A 19,374-nucleotide genomic window follows, 5' to 3' on the forward strand; every position below is an offset into this window, starting at 1 on the left:
TTTGAAAATGCCTGTACCAAGTCAGGAATATGACAGTTCTTGTCCATTCGTTTTTGATGCGTTTTGTTATTTGATTTTGCCATGTGATTATAGACTTTACGAATTGATTTTCCTCTGAATTCAGTATTTTTGTGATTTTACTTTTTTTGTATTACGGGTGCAGTCGAAATATACGCCATTTATCGACTCACTTTGCTGAATCTGTATTAAATAAATTATTGATTTCACCTATTTGTAAAGTTTTTATGGCTAACATTTATCAATTTGATTTGTATAAACATTATTTATATAACCAACCGTATACATCTTGAAAGGTTTTACTTGAAATGGTAAAGTATTTTATACTTTTGCTATTTCAAAGAACTCCATATTAAAAAGTAAGATCACAAAAATACTGAACTTAGAGGAAAATCAATTCGGAAAGTCCGTAATCACATAAACTTGTTAAACTTGTGAAAGTGAGTACTGACCAATCTGTTTTCTTTTATGCGTTCAGTTTGTAAGTGGTATTACTGTTTAATGGGTTTTGACAGGAGTAACACTATACATGTATCTAGTGGAACAGGACCTGCTTACAAGTAACATACCTACTTTAAATTTGGAATAATGAATTTCCAAGGACCATGAAAATTTTATAATGGCTCAATTGCAGGAAAACTACGAACACGATAGTATACGTAGGAAGTATTTTCAAGATCGTCAAATTAAAAACATTGTTGCCATGACAAAATTACGGTTGATGAAAACGAACGAGACTGCACGTGGATGTACCTCCTTATTGTGTTCATTTGGTGAATTTCAATTCATGAACATCTGCTTTTATTCAGACTTCTAATTTATCATTTATGAATGTTACATCTGTTTACAAAAATTTTAAGACGAGCAAGTAATTCATTTTCAAATTGGGGAAATGGACAGTCAATGACAGACAGAAAACACAATTGCCAAAAGAAAAAGGAAGGAAGGAAAACTGTATATCACAAAACACAATATATGAAAACAATAGACCCTGCTATAAACCGAAGTGAACAATTGTTCTCGGGAGGTGAAGAAAGTTTCTGTTCCGCTATTGACAAGTTATCAATAGAAATCAAGAACAAAATACATTACAAATGAAATATTTCAAACTTGTATTTTAAACTCTGTTAGGACATTTATACATTTGTACTATACAATATTATCAATATGTGTCGTATTTACACGTTATGAAGGTACATATAGTGCCTGGCACGTCGAACAATTGTAAATTTGTTAATATATATTTAATGTATAACCGAATTAATAAATCGGGCAAAACACAGAACTAGTTCACACGTAAATCATCCTTTTATCTAATTACAAATGCCTCAAGTGTATTGTATATAGTAAACTTGTAAAGTAGAATTTGCCTTAAGGGAGTCGTGGGATGGCTTCGAGAATTGATTCAAATAGACACAACATAATAGTTTTAGGAAACAGCAGGAGTCCAATCCTCAATGTACTAAAATTTATAAAATATCAAGCTTCTGTTTGGTAATATACTTCGTAACTATCCGAATAATATCTTACATAAATATTTGTATCTGTTTTACACTGATCTAGGATTTAACTTTCACAAAGAAATTCAAGTGTAGACTTGTCAGAATATGGTATATGTTAAAACTGTCCAAAACGGTAGAATTTGCAGGATAGGGATATTCTCGGGAAGTCTTTTGTTTATGTGTTACATATTTGTTTTTCGTTCATTTTTTTACATAAATAAGGCCGTTAGTTTTCTCGTTTGAATTGTTTTACATTGTTTTATCGGGGCCTTTTATAGCTGACTATGCGGTATGGGCTTTGCTCATTGTTGAAGACCGTACGGTGACCTATAGTTGTTAATGTCAGTGTCATTTTGGTCTTTTGTGGATAGTTGTCTCATTGGTTTTTCTCGTTTGAATTGTTTTACATTGTTTTATCGGGGCCTTTTATAGCTGACTATGCAGTATGGGCTTTGCTCATTGTTGAAGACCGTACGGTGACCTATAGTTGTTAATGTCAGTGTCATTTTGGTCTTTTGTGGATAGTTGTCTCATTGGCAATCATATCACATCTTCTTTTTTATATTTTATACTTACGTTTACCTGATTGGCCTTTAGCTTATACTATCTCAATTATTGATACATACATGTACATGTACAATATATGTGATGTAGTATCATTATCACGGATATTTTTTTAGTATATTATAACACCAACAACAAAAATAAACACATACACACATAAAAATTATAACAAGATATAACTGAAATCTATAATTTATAAATGAACAATTCTCATCATATATTTTTGGGTTTAAAATCGCAATCAGATCGGGTTAGCCATAATATAGAAAGATAGTAAAAACAAATGTCGCGATGCAATTTTTTTCAGTTCGAGTATTTAAATAAAACATTACTTGAAATTAAGTTAAAAGTGTATAACTTCAAAAAAGTCTATATAACTAGGATTTTCTTTCTTTCATTTCCAGAAATTTTCAGTATTTTCATTGACATCATTTCCGCACTTAAAATACACATATCTACATATTTTCAAATATTCCTTGTTATATATACATTGTTTGTGCACACAAGTGACAATCAAGCTTTACATATAGTCTGCGCCTAAATTTCTCTACAACATGTATTACAAAAGCGTCATTAAAAACAAATAATTGGCACGGCGAATAGACAAAAATTCGACCAAATAGCGAACAATACTAAAGTAGAAAAATAGTCAAAAGAACTTAACACTTATTATTATTGATCAACTTATCAGCCGTTTTTTTCTTTTGTAAGCATGATAAGAATAAGCCTCCTGTCATTTTTTGTTCTACTGTGAACCCGTTGTGATACTCATTGAGTCATAAAAAGGTCACTTCTATACAGCGAAACTATGTTATCACGTTATCTTTTTAATGTCAAGCTGCTGTAAAACTAATACAATTTAACTTTCAGTGCTAAGTATGTTTTTTTTCTCTGGTCTCGAGGCTGACATTAACATTAAGACTTACTGTGATTATGTTTTATGACATCAATTTTTACATTTAAAACCTTACGTAGGTTTATCTGGTCCAGAGGAGGGTGACCTTTACATTAAGATTTAATATTATTATGATATTATGACATCAATTCTTTCATTTAAACATTGACGTAGGTCTTAAACTTCTCTAATTCATTTTTATATTTTTTTTTTTGTCTTGGTATTTCACAAGATCATCTTGCGTGTACTGTTTATGACGCTGCTGAATCTAATCAACTGTGTGACTTATGTATTTCATTGTTTTGCGAAACACGTGTATTTTAACCTTTTAATGTTTTTTTGTGGTAAACTATTATGAAAAGGAACTTTCTGTTAAAAGCATAGTTCAAATTACTTGTCAAGCTGCAGTAAAACTAATACATTTGACCTTCAATGCAAGTTCTGTTTTCTTTAGTCCCGATGGTGACTGTATCATAAAGGTTTACTGTGATTATCATTATTGATGATATCAATAACCTCGTTTGAGACTTGACGTAGGTCTTAAAATCCTCTAATTCAATTTGGTTATTTCACAAGATCATATTTTGTGCAACGGCTATGACGCTGTTGAATCCAATTTTCTGTGAAACACATGTATTCTAACCTTTCAATTTTTTTTTGTGTTGAACTATTAGATGACGATAATCTTTCTTTCAAAACATGTAAAAGTATAATAGGAATTTCAATTGCTTAAAAGATATGTTATTTTTTTCTAAAACTGTCTTATTTTTTTTATGTAATAAATCTGACATAATATCAAAAAATAACTTTTTTAAATCTGCATTATTAAAAACGACAAATGCTTCGTGTGAATGTTGTAAAGTAAAACAATTCTCAGAAAAAGTCATACATGTACATGAGAAAATTAACACCACTGATTTACAAGAAACAACGAAACAATTATAGGAAGATAAAAAAATCAGCTATTCAAGCAATTTTTCAGAACAATGTAAGTCTTCAGCTTCCTTTTACCTTATGAAAGGGATAACTGTGTATACATTTAGATAGTAAAATCACAAAAATACTGAACTTAGAGGAAAATCAAGTCCATAATCACATGGCAAAATCAAATAACAAAACGCATCAAAAACGAATGGACAAGAACTGTCATATTCCTGACTTGGTACAGGCATTTTCAAATGTAGAAAATGGTGGATTAAACCTGGTTTTATAGCGCTAACCCTCTCACTTTGATGACAGTCTCATCAAATTCCGTTATATTTACATTGATGCGATAACTAAACAGACACAATAAATAAAATAGTCAAAATATGGATACATCAATCATCATCGTATAACAATTTTAAAAGGAACAATTTAACATCTATCTACAAACACATTCATTGATTTGTGTGTCTGACGTATACAGTGTATTACATAAACACTGGTTAAAGACTAATATACATCGTATACTCTCGAATTTTGAGCATTTTAATAATGGTAATAGATAACCTGAACGTTTACGTAAAGCTTATATTTTCAAAGATTTCATCCTGACCAAAATCAAGCAAATACAAATAGCGGCTGTGAATCCAAACAATATATATATAAACATATCCGTCATATACAATTTTATCTGTTTTGAACTGGTATGTGTATAGAACTGTCACAATGTATATCATGGTTAGATCTGTTTGAATCTAGTCAGAATATGTTCTATCATGGAACTTGGAAATCTGTTCTATCGGGGAACTTCAGAATTATTTTTTTTTATCGTGGAACTTAGGAATCTGTTCTATTGCGGAACTTGGAAATCTATTCTATCGGGGAACTTCAGAATCATTTTTCTATCGTGGAACTTAGGAATCTGTTCTATTGTGGAACTTCCGAATCTGTTCTATTGTGGAACTTCCGAATTTGTTTTATCGTGAAACTGCAGAATCTGTTCAATCGGGTAACTTTGGAATCTGTTCTATCGTGGAACTTGGGAATCAGTTCTATCGTGGAACCTCATTATCCGTTCTATCGTGGAACTTGGGAATTTGTTATATCGAGGAATTGATAAGCTGTTCTGTTGTGGAACTAGCGAATCTGTTCTATCGTAGAACATCAGAATCTGTTCTATCGTGAAACTTAGAAATCTGTTATATCATGGAATTTGGGAATCTGTTCTATAGTGGAATTTGGAAATCTGTTCTATCGTTGAACTTGAGAATCTGTTATATCGTGGAACTTCATAATCTGTTCAATCAGGGAACTTGGAAATCTGTTCTATCGGGGAACTTCAGAATCTGTTCTATTGTGGAACTTTAGAATCTGTTCTATTGTGGAACTTTAGAATCTGTTCTATTGTGGGACTTTAGAATCTTTTTTGATCGAGAACTTGAGAAAATTTGAATTGTTCAATACGTTAAAATTTACAACGTCATTCTTATGACAGTTTATTAATGTGTTGTGCATTGTTCATGGGTTCCTGTATTAAGGGAGTTTCTATCATCAGGAATTCTGTCTCTCCAGATCAGGCAAATAACAAAAAACAGCATAATGTCGAGATAGACGTTTCTATTATTTGATTCTGCGGAATCTTATTAACTGAAATATTTTCTTTTTTTCTAATTAATTTTTTTTGTGTTTTTTTTTTTTTTTTTTTTTTGTTTTTTTTTGTGTGTGGTTTGTGTTACTATATGAGGGAATTTTTCTATTAAAAAAAATGCAATTTCAATTAAAAATTATACAGCTGAATCTGATCTACTTTTGATTTTTTGATTTTTTTTTGTTTAACCCTTATGATATATTATGGTGGAAATCATTCTGGTAAGAGTATAACTATTTTTTCAAATACAGAATTAACACGTTATACTTTTTCTAAAACTGTCCAATTTTAAACCAGTTATAAATTGGACATGCATGTGTATATCGAAACTTTTCTTCGTAAATCTTCATTTTTAAAATTAAAAAATGCACAATAGAGATAAAAAAAACATCAGGAAAAGTCGTACGAGTGGTGATTAATACCGTTGATTTAAAATAAACAACAAACAGTTTTAGGAAATAAAAATAAAACCATAATCAGAATGTATTGACAAAAGAAAATCCTCGGACCTTCCGTATAAAATTACAAAATGAGCATGTAACATGATATACAGTATAATGCAGTATAATTTAAAGTCAAAGTCTACTCTTATACGTTTACTAGGAAATATAACGCATTTTATTCTGGAAATACAAACCGTAAATACATATGAATAACGATTGCATCTAGATTTTACATTAGAGTTCACCAAGAACAAAAATAAGTAAACGATAATATGGAAAGGAATGACAATGATAGCACATATTAAATTATCTGTCATTCACATATCTGTTTGTTATAACCTGTTACATAAGTGTTATTGTATAACTGACTGATTCTGTTCTTAAGTAAAACTGTCAGGGTATATTTCATTGTAAACTGTGTGATTATGCTCTTACATAGAGAACTGTCTAAATATGTTCTAACAGAGAACTGTCTGAATCATTTTTTTGGTAGAATTGTCAGAATATGTTCCATAGTGAAATGTCCGAATCTGTTCTATAGAAGAACTGTCTGAATCTTCTTTTTTTGTATTCGCATAGTCTGAATCTGTTCCATAGTATTATCAGAGTATATTATATACTAGACCTGTCAGAATCTGTTCTATAGTAGACCTGTCAGAATCTATGCTAAAGTAGACCTGTCAGAATCTATGCTTAAGTAGACCTGTCAGAATCTATGCTAAGCTAAAGTAGACCTGTCAGAATCTATGCTTAAGTAGACCTGTCAGAATCTATGCTAAAGTAGACCTGTCAGAATCTATGCTATAGTAGACCTGTCAGAATGTATGATATAGTAGACCTGTCATTATCTATGCTTAAGTAGACCTGTCAGAATGTATGATATAGTAGACCTGTCATTATCTATGCTATAGTACATATGTTCAATACTAGAACTCTCAGAATCTGTTCCATAATATAAACCTCAGGGTATGTTCTATAAAAGAACTGCCAGGGTATGGTCTATAATAGAATCGCCAGAACATGTTATATGGAAAACCTGTGGACTCTGTTCCAGGACATAGCTGCCCACATTTTTTATAAGGTACAAACTGTATTACTAGCAGGATCTGGGATATTTTGGAAAGTGTTGTATACCTACGTTTATCTGATTGAACTTTAGATAACATCATTCAATCTAATGATGTGATGCATGCATGTATCTGGTTCAGTATCAGGATGCATAAGTTTATATTAACTGATAACAAAAATAAATAGGGAACAGGAAACGGAAAACAGAAAAACAAATAAGCAATAATAATCATAAACAGTTAGACAGCAATACCCCAGAACATTTTTTTAAACTCGAAAGTGAATTGTAATGTAAAAAGAAAACAAATAAATCCAATAAATATTATATATATAAGTAAGAACACTTATAGATAATCAAATAAGGATAAGTAACTGTCAAAAACATAGTATAGATAAAATAGAGTAGCACTGTCAGATACTGTGTTTAATGTGTCAATGAACAATTCCAGAACTACAACTGACAATCCATGGCTAATTCTAAAATGTCTTATAACTGAACCGAATATTGTTGTTCAATATAAAATTGAGAAAGGAAATTGGTAATGTGTCAAAGCGACAACAACTCGACCATAGAGCAGACAACAGCCGAAGGCCACCAATGGGTCTTCAATGTAGCGAGAAACTCCCACACCCGGAGGCGTCCTTCAGCTGGCCCCTTAAACAATATATATACTAGTACAGTGATAATGGACGTCTAAAGACCAATATTAAAGCCAAAATATGCAATATTTAATGACTTGACAACAGTATCGTAACTATTTCCCTTCTTAATTAGTCTGTTTAAAGGTTTTGTAAGCTTTTGAGGTGAATACTGACATTTTTGTGCTTTGTTAATAATATTACCATAAAATATTGGATGTGAAATACCTGAACGTGTAAGATGTCTGCATCTTGAGTTATATTTACGAATTATTTCTTATACCGATGATAAAATTTAGTAAATGTTTCAATTAGTTTGTGATATTGAAAACCCTGGTGTAATAATTTTTCTGTAATACATAAATTTCTATCGCTAAAATCTAATACGTTGATACATACACGAGAGAATCGTACAAGTGGTTACAAGGGAACGTCACCATCTAAAAATGGATAATTAACGATAGGAAATGAAAAATCATCTCTTTTATCATAATTTTTTGTATTAAGCTTCCCGTTAATGATATATATATCAAAATCGAGAAAAGGACAGTGGTCATTGTTAGAATTAGCTTTATTTAAAGTAAGTTCAACAGGATAAATTTCTTTAGTATACATACTGAAGTGGTCATGGTAGCCAATATATCATCCAAATACCTAAAGGTATTGTTAAATTTTTGTATCAAATGTTGTTCCGATGGGTCTTTGCTAATTTTAGTCATAAATTGTAACTCATAACAATACAAAAACAGGTCCGCAATAAGTAATGCACAGTTAGTCCCCATTGGAATTCCAATAACTTGAAGATATACGGAATCTCCAAAGCGAACATAAATGTTATCAAGTAAAAATTCAAGCGCATATATAGTATCAAACCATGTCCAATTGACATAGTTCTTTTGTTTATTGCTACTAAAAATTGACCTAAAAGAGTTTGAATATACATACATTGTACAAAATACATTGTACGAGAATTTCAACCTTTTAATCTTAATATCTATGTACTTGTGGTTAAAAAATTCCCAGAGAATTTTGATCATTTAGTTTCTGTACCAGTTTACACGTGTCACTAAGTGGTTGTTATTATCAAAACACTTCAATAACTTAATAGAATTTCAAAATGAACAGTTAAATTGCGTTCAAAACATCAGTGAAATTGTGTTTGATGACAGATTGGTTATTTGTAGTGCCTTTAGGCATTTGTTCTCGTTTTATATCAAAATAAAGATACGATGTGGTATAATTGCCAATGAGACAAATATCCACCAAAATTCGAGGGAAGTGCATGTGAGCAATTATAGACAACCGTAAGGACTTCAATACTAAGAATAAAAACAATACTGTGTTGTCGGCTATTAAAGAGGGACGAAATATACCAAAAGGACAGTCAAACTCATAAATCTAAAACAAAATATAAGAGGTTCGGACATGAAAAATATAAGACAAATCAAATGAGACACTTGATAACAAACCAATTTGAAGAAAACAAACATGATAAACAACAACAAACTACAACCTCTTAATTGCGTTTTAAGGCAGGTTCAATTTTTAGGAATTCTTTGCATACAAATGATGCCGATTTCTCGATTATGCAAATATAAAAAAAAACACTATTATGTTGTGATGCAAATTTCTATAATTCAAATATCTGATCAAATCATTGCTTGGAATAAAGAACATTAGTTTATTAAAATATTTTAGAATTCTACAAGTAAAATAAACTTATCTTCAAATTTGAAAAAAAATGTATAGATATATTGTAGATGCGCACAACTGATATTCATACATTGAACTGTCTGTATCATAACAAACGGCTGCGCATATGATCAATAGTATTGTTATAATCTATAAAGCTGATGATAACAAATTTGCTCGTACCTAACACTAAATCATATGCAACTTACAGTGGGAAAACCGAAAGTAAAACTAAACATTAAACAAAAACTTATTACATACTTACCAATATATGAACCCTTAGATAAGAATATGCTTTCGCGTAAAGTTTTGTATAAAAAATCGTAGCTTAAAAAAAAACATTAGTCTGGAGCACAGACAAAAATATGCAAAATAGACGAGAGGTTGAAAATAGTCAAACAAACATTAAACAAAAACGTATTACAAACTTAGCAATATATGAACCCTTAGATAAGAATAGGCTTTCGCGGTACTTCTTGTTCGTTGTCGTGTTACTCAACTAGTCACGTGTCTGTTTCGTGTAAGCAAACAAGCTTTAGATGTCACCTTTATTAAACATGTTAGGCAAACCCCACGTTATTGTGTACAGCTGTAGTTATAACAACACATTTAACTTCAATGCATTTTTGTTTCTCTGGACCTGAGAATGGCATTAACATAAAGGTTTGCCTGTGTAATTAATATTTTCATGACATCAATTCCCTCACTTACAGTTTTAAGAAGGTCTAATATTCAAAATTTAATCTTTTCGTCCTTTGGGCATTTGAAAAGATTATATTCCGTGTAATGCTCATGACGCTCATTATTAAATCTACTGTGACGTACATATATTTTAAAACTCTAATTTATTTAAGTCTTTATGATTTGTTTGAATATTTTGTGGGGAAATGTTTTTGTTTAAACTATTCATTTTAAACTCACTTATTTGATTAGTATAACAAATGCAAACGGACAAATCATCGACACAGTTCGACGTTAATCTTCATGTTTTAAAACTCTAAAATGCCTAATGTGTACATTAAAAAAAAGAACCTCAGAAAAAGTAGTAAGTGGATGATTGAACAGAAACATCTCAATGCCTTCGTTTAAATATATAATTACCGGTATTTGATTTTACAGTAATTAAGTTTGTAACATATCTTGAATGCTGTGTTCTAATTTTAGATGATTTTATCTATTTCTTCTGTATACATGTTCTGCTCATTTAATGGAATTCTATGTGACTGTCACTATCAAATCTCTTTGAGCTTTTGATTCAATCATTTTATAAGGGACTGACCGTCTTTATTTTCGGTATTTTGCTATTATTATATTATATGTTTTTATTAAATAAATAAAACAACTTATCTCCCTGCGTATATACTGTAAAATGAAAATCTCACGCTAAATTGTACAAAAGTATGTCAAGTATTTCAACCTACACATGTAGTTGCAAATTTCAGTGATAATTTTGATCATTTTGTTTCTGTATCGGTATACACGTGTCACTAAGTTGTCGTTATAATCAAACCCTTTAAATAAAATTTCGATATAAATAGTCGTAATGCGTTTAGAAATATCTGAAATTGTGTATGAAGACAGATAAATAACGCGTTGTACTTTCATGGATTTTCCCCGTTTTATTACGTGTCAAGGAGGTTTTTCAACTCAGTTATTCTATAAATGCTCAAAATATTGTCCCTCCTTATTATGCAAATAAAGAAAAGGCTGCATTATGACGAGATGGCAATTTCTTAAATTCGAATATAACGATTGAAACATTTCTTAAAATAAAGAAACATCAGGCCTAAGACCACAATTAATTCATCTATTAGTTCTTTATAGCATTTTGTTTCATCAAAAAATAAAATACCTGCTTTTTTGGTCAAATCTTTTGTGTGTGTAAAATAAAGGCAACAGTAGTATACCGCTGTTCAAAACTTATAAATCCATGGACAAAAAACAAAATCGGGGTAACAAACTAAAACTGAGGGAAACGCATTAAAAAAAATATATCCAAGTTTCAGAAAAATTGCATGTTTACGTCTTACTAATTTAGCCAATACACATCCATACCCTTCTGTACAAGTCAAGAGATGATCCGAAAACTGTAAATATTGCCTTTTTGCACCTGGCCTAATAACTCTTTCCAGATCAAAATCAGTTAAAATAAAACATCTAAAGATTTATTTCAGCTCTCTCCTTTCATTTCCACCTTATGAATACTAAGAAATGTTTGAAAAAAAGGAAAGAAAGTTTTTAACACAATACAATTTAATTAAAGGGAACTATACTACGAAAAGTGGGGTCATCAATAGTGGACTTGGGCCATCATTTAGTCAAAATAGTTAATAAAATAAAAACTCCATTCTTTAATTTACACACTTTTCCGTATACTTCTTTGACGTCCTTTCGACACACCAAAAAATAGATGCATCTTCATATTTTCAAAAATTTCTGGTTACATTCGAAATTCACGTATCATCTGTATCCTACAGCATATAATCACGTAGTTTTTATAATCTATATAGCCAATGATAACAAAATTGCTCGTACCTTACACTAGATATTATGCGACTACAAGGAGACAAACCAAAAGTAAAACTACACATTATGTATAAGAATGGCCTAGTTTAGAACAAAACATTAGTCGAGGCACATACAAAAATATAAAAAAAAAGACAAGAGAGTTAAAATAGTCAAACGACATTAAACAAAAAATTTACTAAGCATTATATTAACCCTTAATAGTAGGAACAGGCTTTTCCTGATACTTCCTGCCCACTGTAGGTACCCGTCGTATTACTCATCAAGCCTCTTTTTTATTACATTCAAAAGGAGGGGAGAAGGACAAACCGTCATAAATCGGAAATAAACTGACAATGTACATGTTATTGCTTAAAAAGAAAAAGACAAACAATTTACACAAAATCAACATATACAAAACTAAAGACTTAGCAACACGAACTCTCTCAAAAACTTGGGTGATCTCAGGTGCTCCGAAAGGGTAAGCTTCTCATTAATAAGAGATTGTACTACTATCAAACGTGTTAAATAAAACCATGTTAGTATGTCACCTGTAATTGTACAGCTGTCATAATAATAACACATTTGAACGGCAATGCTTTTTTCTCTCAGGTCTTGGGATGACCTTAATATTAGAGATTGCCCGTGTAATTTTTATATTAATGACATCAATTCCCTCATTGTAGGTCGAACAATTTTTAATTTTTCTGGGCATTTCACAAGATCTTATTCCGTGTACTGTTTGTGAAGCTGCATCGTCAAATCTACACTGTGACGTACATATATTTTAATACTTTAACCTTTAGATTTTTAGTTTTAATTTACTAAATTGTGGGGAGAATGTTTCTCCAATTTCAAACCCAATCATTTAATTAATAAAAATAATAGATACGGACAAATCATCAATACAGTTCTACGTAAATCTTCATTTTTGCAGAATCCAAATGCTTAATGAGTTTATTATAAATTAGAAAACCCCTGAGAAACGTAGGATGATTATTAGCATTGGTCTAACAGAAACAACACGTCAATTTTAGGACGTAAACAAAATCACCAATCCCAGATACATGAACTGAATAACAAAAATCTGCAGCTTCCTCGGACATTCTGGAAAAGTTTAATAAACATAAATATTTTATGGTGTGTCGTTTTATGTTGCAATGTTACACAGACTATAGTTTCAGATAAGGTGAACGTACATTTGTAGGTACGTTTAAACCCGCAGCAATTCTTTGCACCTGTCCTAAGTCAACCTAATGTTCAGTAGTTGTCGTTTATTGATATGGTTCATAAGTGTTTCTCGTTTCTCGTTTTTTTATATAGATTAGACCCAGTGGCGAATCCAGTGATTTTAAAAAGGGGGGTCCCAACCCAGGACAAAGGGGGGGGGGGTTCCAACTATATGTCCCCATTCAAATGCATTGATCGGCCAAAATAAAGGGGGTTCCAACCCCCGGAGCCCCCTCCTCTGGATCCGCCACTGAGACCGTTGGTTTTCCGGTTTGAATGGTTTACACTAGTCATTTTTGTAACCCTTTATTGCTTGCTGTTCGGTGTGAGCCATTGCTCCGTGTTGAAGGCCGTAGTTTGACCTATAATTGTTTACTTTTATAAATTGTGACTTGAATGGAGACTTGTCTCATCGGCACTCAAACCACATCCTCTTATATCTATATATACAATTTACGCATGTATACAGTATAATTAAACTATTCTTATCTTATTACACTAATTTTTTTCTTTTGATTATACAAATATAGATTACGTTATAAAAGGTTTCGCACTGGTGTACAACGTTTTAAACCTGGTATCTATGATAAGTTTATATGACAAGTAAACAATATATGGACTAAGAATGACGTCACATAAACAGATAAAATCAAGGATTACACAATAATATTGTTTTTCAATATTCGTTATTTCTCGGTTGGTCAAACAATTAAACACAGTTTTAAACCTTTAAAATTTGTGTAACTGTTATTCGTTACAAAGTGGTAATGTTTATCAAATAAAGGCAACAGTTGTATACCGCTGTCCAAAACTCGTAAATCTATGGACAAAAAACAAAATCGTGGTAACAAACCAAAACTGATGGAAACGTGTTAAATATAAGAGGAGAATAACGACACAACATTAAAATGTAACACACACAGAACGCTACTTATTGAATTTCAAAGTGAAATGGTTCATGCATACATATGATGCATTTAACAATATCTTGGAAATTTCTTTATTTGGTTACATACTAGTCTGCGTTTAGGTAATTTCCACATTTGTCCCCAGTGTAAAATTGCATATTTTTCTATATTCAATACTTTTTTTGCCAAATTTTTCAAATTTATACAAAGCGAACTTATTATCTATCTAGACAGCAAAACAAACCGTATCATTTTTCAGCGATTCAGATCTCATTCAGTTAAATTCTCAATGAAATCTTCCAGAAAAAATTAAAGAAGCTTCAAATATTTAATGCAGTACTTTAACGATTTGAGTTTGTTTTTTTTTTTGGTTTTTTATATTTTGTTTTTGTTTTTAATTTCTTTAAATTTAGTATTCTTCGTTGTTCATAATTTATACACTAAAAAATGTCTTGCCCCCGTATTCGTGTTATAGAACAAACTTGTAAGACAAGTGAAATACAATGTATGTAATTTATTTTTAGTATATATGAACATAGGTGCTCGCTACTAACAATTAGGATTTAATATTTTCTTTACAACCTAATATAATATATATCTTAATACATGTCCGGGTCTATGCTCTCAGCGTTTATAGTTGATTATATATTAAGCTGTTAATAATACATACATGTACTTCCTTGTTTATTAATCTAAATCTAAGTTTACTTCGGAGCAGAGAAAACGAAAAATAAAAATGTCACATTCTGAATTTGAATGATTGCAATGATATGATATAAAAAGAGAGGATGTGGTTAGAGTGCCAATGAGACAACTCTTAACAAGAGACTAAGATGACACAGCAATTGACAACTATATGCTACCGTATGGCGTTCAACAAAAAACAACCAATACACACCATACTGCTTAGACAGCTATAAAAAATCTCCCCGAAATGATAAATTTTAAACAATTCAAGCGAGAAAACTGCCGGACTATAACACATTATGTACAAAATAATGAACGAAAAACAAATATGTTACACAGCAATCTGTGTGTTCCTTTTCAATATCCCCTCGTTTTTTATCCAAAATCTCCTTATTCCTTACTAATTACTAATTAAACGTTTAGTATTTGCATTGCTCTATTCTGGTAATGAATATGTATCTACATACATATTTTGCCACTGGACAATAAGCAGCAACAATTATACATGTTTCTGTCAGGAAATTCGAACCTTTGTGCCTTTTTATATATTATATATAATATAGTTGAATGTTGTATGTTGGTCCCTTGATGATTTGTGTTGTCTATTATTACGTTGCTGTCTTGTTGACTAAAACAGCTTACAACTTACATCTTTTCTAATCAGAGTTAAATAATTTTAAGACTTATCAATTGTTTGATACATGCTTATTCAAACAACACACACTTGATCAGATGGATTTGCAATTTCGGTGCGTAAGTTATGTTGGTATTGTTTGCGAGCTATTTTTTTTTTTTTTAAATCTATATAGTAAATGGTACATTTAATACACTAGAGACACTCAGTGTGATTATTAATAGATTTTTACAATTGGTTTTCTAAGAAATCATACAAGAAGTACACCTGAAACATTAAGAAGAAATATATACTACAATATAAGATGTTTTCACTAACTGTTTAATATATTACGTGGTAATCCGCATCTAATTCTAGTAACTGAATCACTAAGTAGTAAACAGAAGACACTAGTTTTATGTATATACATATCAATTCCGCAAATAAAACCTTTATAAACAAGACGTCCGTGTGTACATGTACGTCGTATGAACATACTAGTACAATGGAACAATTTATCTTCACATTTCTAATTGTTTATTGTGTCATTTATATTTGTTACCGAACGTCAATGCTTATTATATTCTAAAAGAAATAAGTCCATAAAACTGACAATATCGAACATTAGACTATAAGAAAACCACTGTCATATTACTGTGGACATTTTCCGAAGAAAATGGTGGGTTAGAAAAAATATCTTTAAAAAAAAAACATTTTTCACAAAAGAGCAATAAAACCAAATTGTCAAAATGTAACTTATTTCTGGGGGTGAAACATAAAGTGAAGAATACATCCTTAAGTGAAACCTGCTTGAATCATAATATCTTCTACTTCGTAAATGGTGTTTTGCTAGTACATTGTTTGTAGTTTTAAGTTAAACATCGAATGGTTTACAGGATACTTTAGTTGTATAATATTCGTATACACCCTTGCACTATCATGTCAGACATATTCATAACATTTATATAGTTGTGAATCATCTTAATGCTTTATCTTATTACTTTGAAATTTCATATGATAAAAGAAGATCACTTCTGTTATTTATTCACAATTTTCTATAGACTAAAAGGGACAATTCAGACATTTGAACACTACGATCGTGACCAACCAAGTAATTTGACTGAACTGATTTACTGCTTTTATAGACGAAATAGTCGTTTACATTGTAGCTATGTGAATAACATGCAAAACTAGATTGAAATCATTTACTATTATTTGTTTTTTTGAAATTTGAATGCAACTTTAACCCGGTTCTATAGTGTTTCTATTAAAATTATATACAGAATTTGATTTCACAGAAAATATATTAGAATATAATGGGTGTATAAAAGGGAGAGGCGGAAGCTACAACAGGGGAAAACAAACTCATTAATTGATGACAAACTGACAACCGGGATGCTCCTGTGCTCTGGACGGGTCAAGAAGATCCTTCTCCACCACGTTACACCCGTCGAGATATACTTTGATAAGCTATATATCGTTAAAAATCACGTATTAGATCAATTATCTAACCCGATGAAAAGTAATTGCTTGAAAATAAAACAGATGAAAAAAGATACTCTTTTATACTACCCAAAACATATCTAGCTTCTATAATTACTAGTGATGAATATATATCTGTATCAGGACATAATTAAGAGAAACGTGACTCGAAATATAGCTTTCAGTAAATAATTGGAGTAACTAAGTACACGAGGAGTGTAGAGGTGTATATTAAGCTTCACCTTAATTATCATTAGCATGTTTTCCTCTTCTCTTTTAGCAGGTGCTATATAAGAAATATGTCGAAATACCATCATGGTCGCATAATTAAATTGAAAATGGAAATGGGGAATGTGTCAAAGACAACAACCCGAACAAAGAACAAATAACAGCCGAAGGCCACCAAAGGGTATTCAATGCAGCGAGAAAATTCCCACATCCGGCGTGCTTCAGCTGGCCCCTCAAAAATGTATAAATGGTGCATACTAAACTCCGAAAGATATTAAAGAAACTTAACATTAAAAAAAACATATATATAATAAAAGACTTACAAAGGCCAGAGGCTCCTGACTTTGGACTAGTAACGATCTGTGTGGATATGTTTCTGTTACTTTGAATTTTCACCAATTTTAAAGTAACTCCAAAATCAGAAGGCATGATCATCATCTTATCCGGCATAATTAACTCAACTTTTGTTGTAAATGTTGAATATTTGATTAAAAAAATCAATCATCTTGTCAAAAATTTAATCTATTAATATAGCTTACATGTATGTGACCTTGTCTTTTAACCTAATTGACCTCACAATAAAAAGGGCTGTGTTTTCGACCCATGGAGAACATGTATAATAGTTGAATTAACCAAATTGGGATATACATGTATATAGTTTAACGTATGGCAAAAGATAACATGCAGATTTGGATTTATGAATAGCTCTTATATGACCATAGAGAATTATCGAACTAGGAATGGTAGAGGCTTGACATATGGTTCAAAAGACAACATAAGAACGGTTTACAACACAATAAATTCGTCGTAAATAAGCTTAAAGTAATTTATGAATTTTGGCCCACAAATTGATTTTTTATGTAGCTTATTTCATTCTGTGCATTCGTAGATTACTTTTTGTTTAGTATCTAGTTACAATAAATGTATAAAATAGAATATCACAGTCATATAAAAGTCTAAATTCAGATGAAGTTCTGTATATTTTTACAAGTTCTCCGAGATCATTTTTATATGTACATGTAGGTCCTATATATCCTATTAATAAGCTATCTGAGTAAAATATGTCCGTTTGCAATACTAGGCTGGCCATGATGATTAGAATATCCGGTTTGGACACTTCTTCTCTAAAATCAAATATATCAATAAAATTGAATGGATAGGGAATACTTCCGACTGGCTATTCATTTGATAACATAACCTAAATGAGTCAAATGACGTACATGTATATCTGAAGAATGACATAAGAATGTACCATAATGAAGAAATGAAATATTCTTTATCCTATATACAGGTATACACAAAAAAGTAGACAGAAAAAAAGTAGTTTTTTTAATATTTGACAGCATTTTTCAAACCTAAGTTTCTTGTGTAGAAAATGTATCAATATTTTTACGTATACATGTATATACATGAAAATCGTACATTGATCTTTTTGTAAGTCTGTTTGGGGGTTTGGTTTTTATTTTTTTTTTTTTTTTTAGGAATAAACCCAATTAACACATAAACCCATTCCAAACCAAATGAAAGGATACATGACGAGTTACGCGATTAACTTCAAATTTTTACCATTCTTTTTTTTTTATTATTATTATTTTATACTGAATATATGCGTATAATCATTATTGAAAAGGAAGGTTCTTTACTATGCCCAAAGCCTACAAAACAAGTAGAATTGTTTCATTTTTTATCCGGAAGTCACACGGATATGAATATATATATATATATATATATATATATATATATATATAGTATGGAAACATTTTTGTTTCAATTATAATTTCTATATATGTAATTTATTTCGCCTCTTAAACAATAGTGTCTTCTATAATTTGATATTGTAAATACTGGTGGACATTTTAAACAAATTTTAAAACTTCCTCAATAAAATTATTTATTTTAGTTTAAGTTTATGGAAGTGTATATAATTCCAAGACGGATGCAAACGGACGATTAATTATGATTTTGAAAGAATTTCTCAACAGCTGAAAAAGTCACGCTTCTTTTTATTTCTAAAAGGACAGGTTAAATCGGAAACAAATTGTGTTACATCCTCATACATTTTCATAGTGACCACATGCCTTCGTGTGAATTAACCAAATGTTACACATGTTTGTTCTTTTGTGAAAACTCTATTAAATATGAAAAGGGCGGGACACCAGCTTGGACAGGTGCTGCGTGATGCTATTCGTCTGTCGCGCGCTAGCCACGAGCTTCTTTGTTCGTTTAAGTTTATGAAAATTGATATTGATTTCACTTTAGAATGACTCTTAAATTATTTATTTTGTAAAAATGAAAGCTTAGTAAAGTTTATGATTCATGATTGGATAA

This window comes from Mytilus galloprovincialis, chromosome 9 (genome assembly GCF_965363235.1).
Source record: "Mytilus galloprovincialis chromosome 9, xbMytGall1.hap1.1, whole genome shotgun sequence".
Classification (NCBI taxonomy): domain Eukaryota; kingdom Metazoa; phylum Mollusca; class Bivalvia; order Mytilida; family Mytilidae; genus Mytilus; species Mytilus galloprovincialis.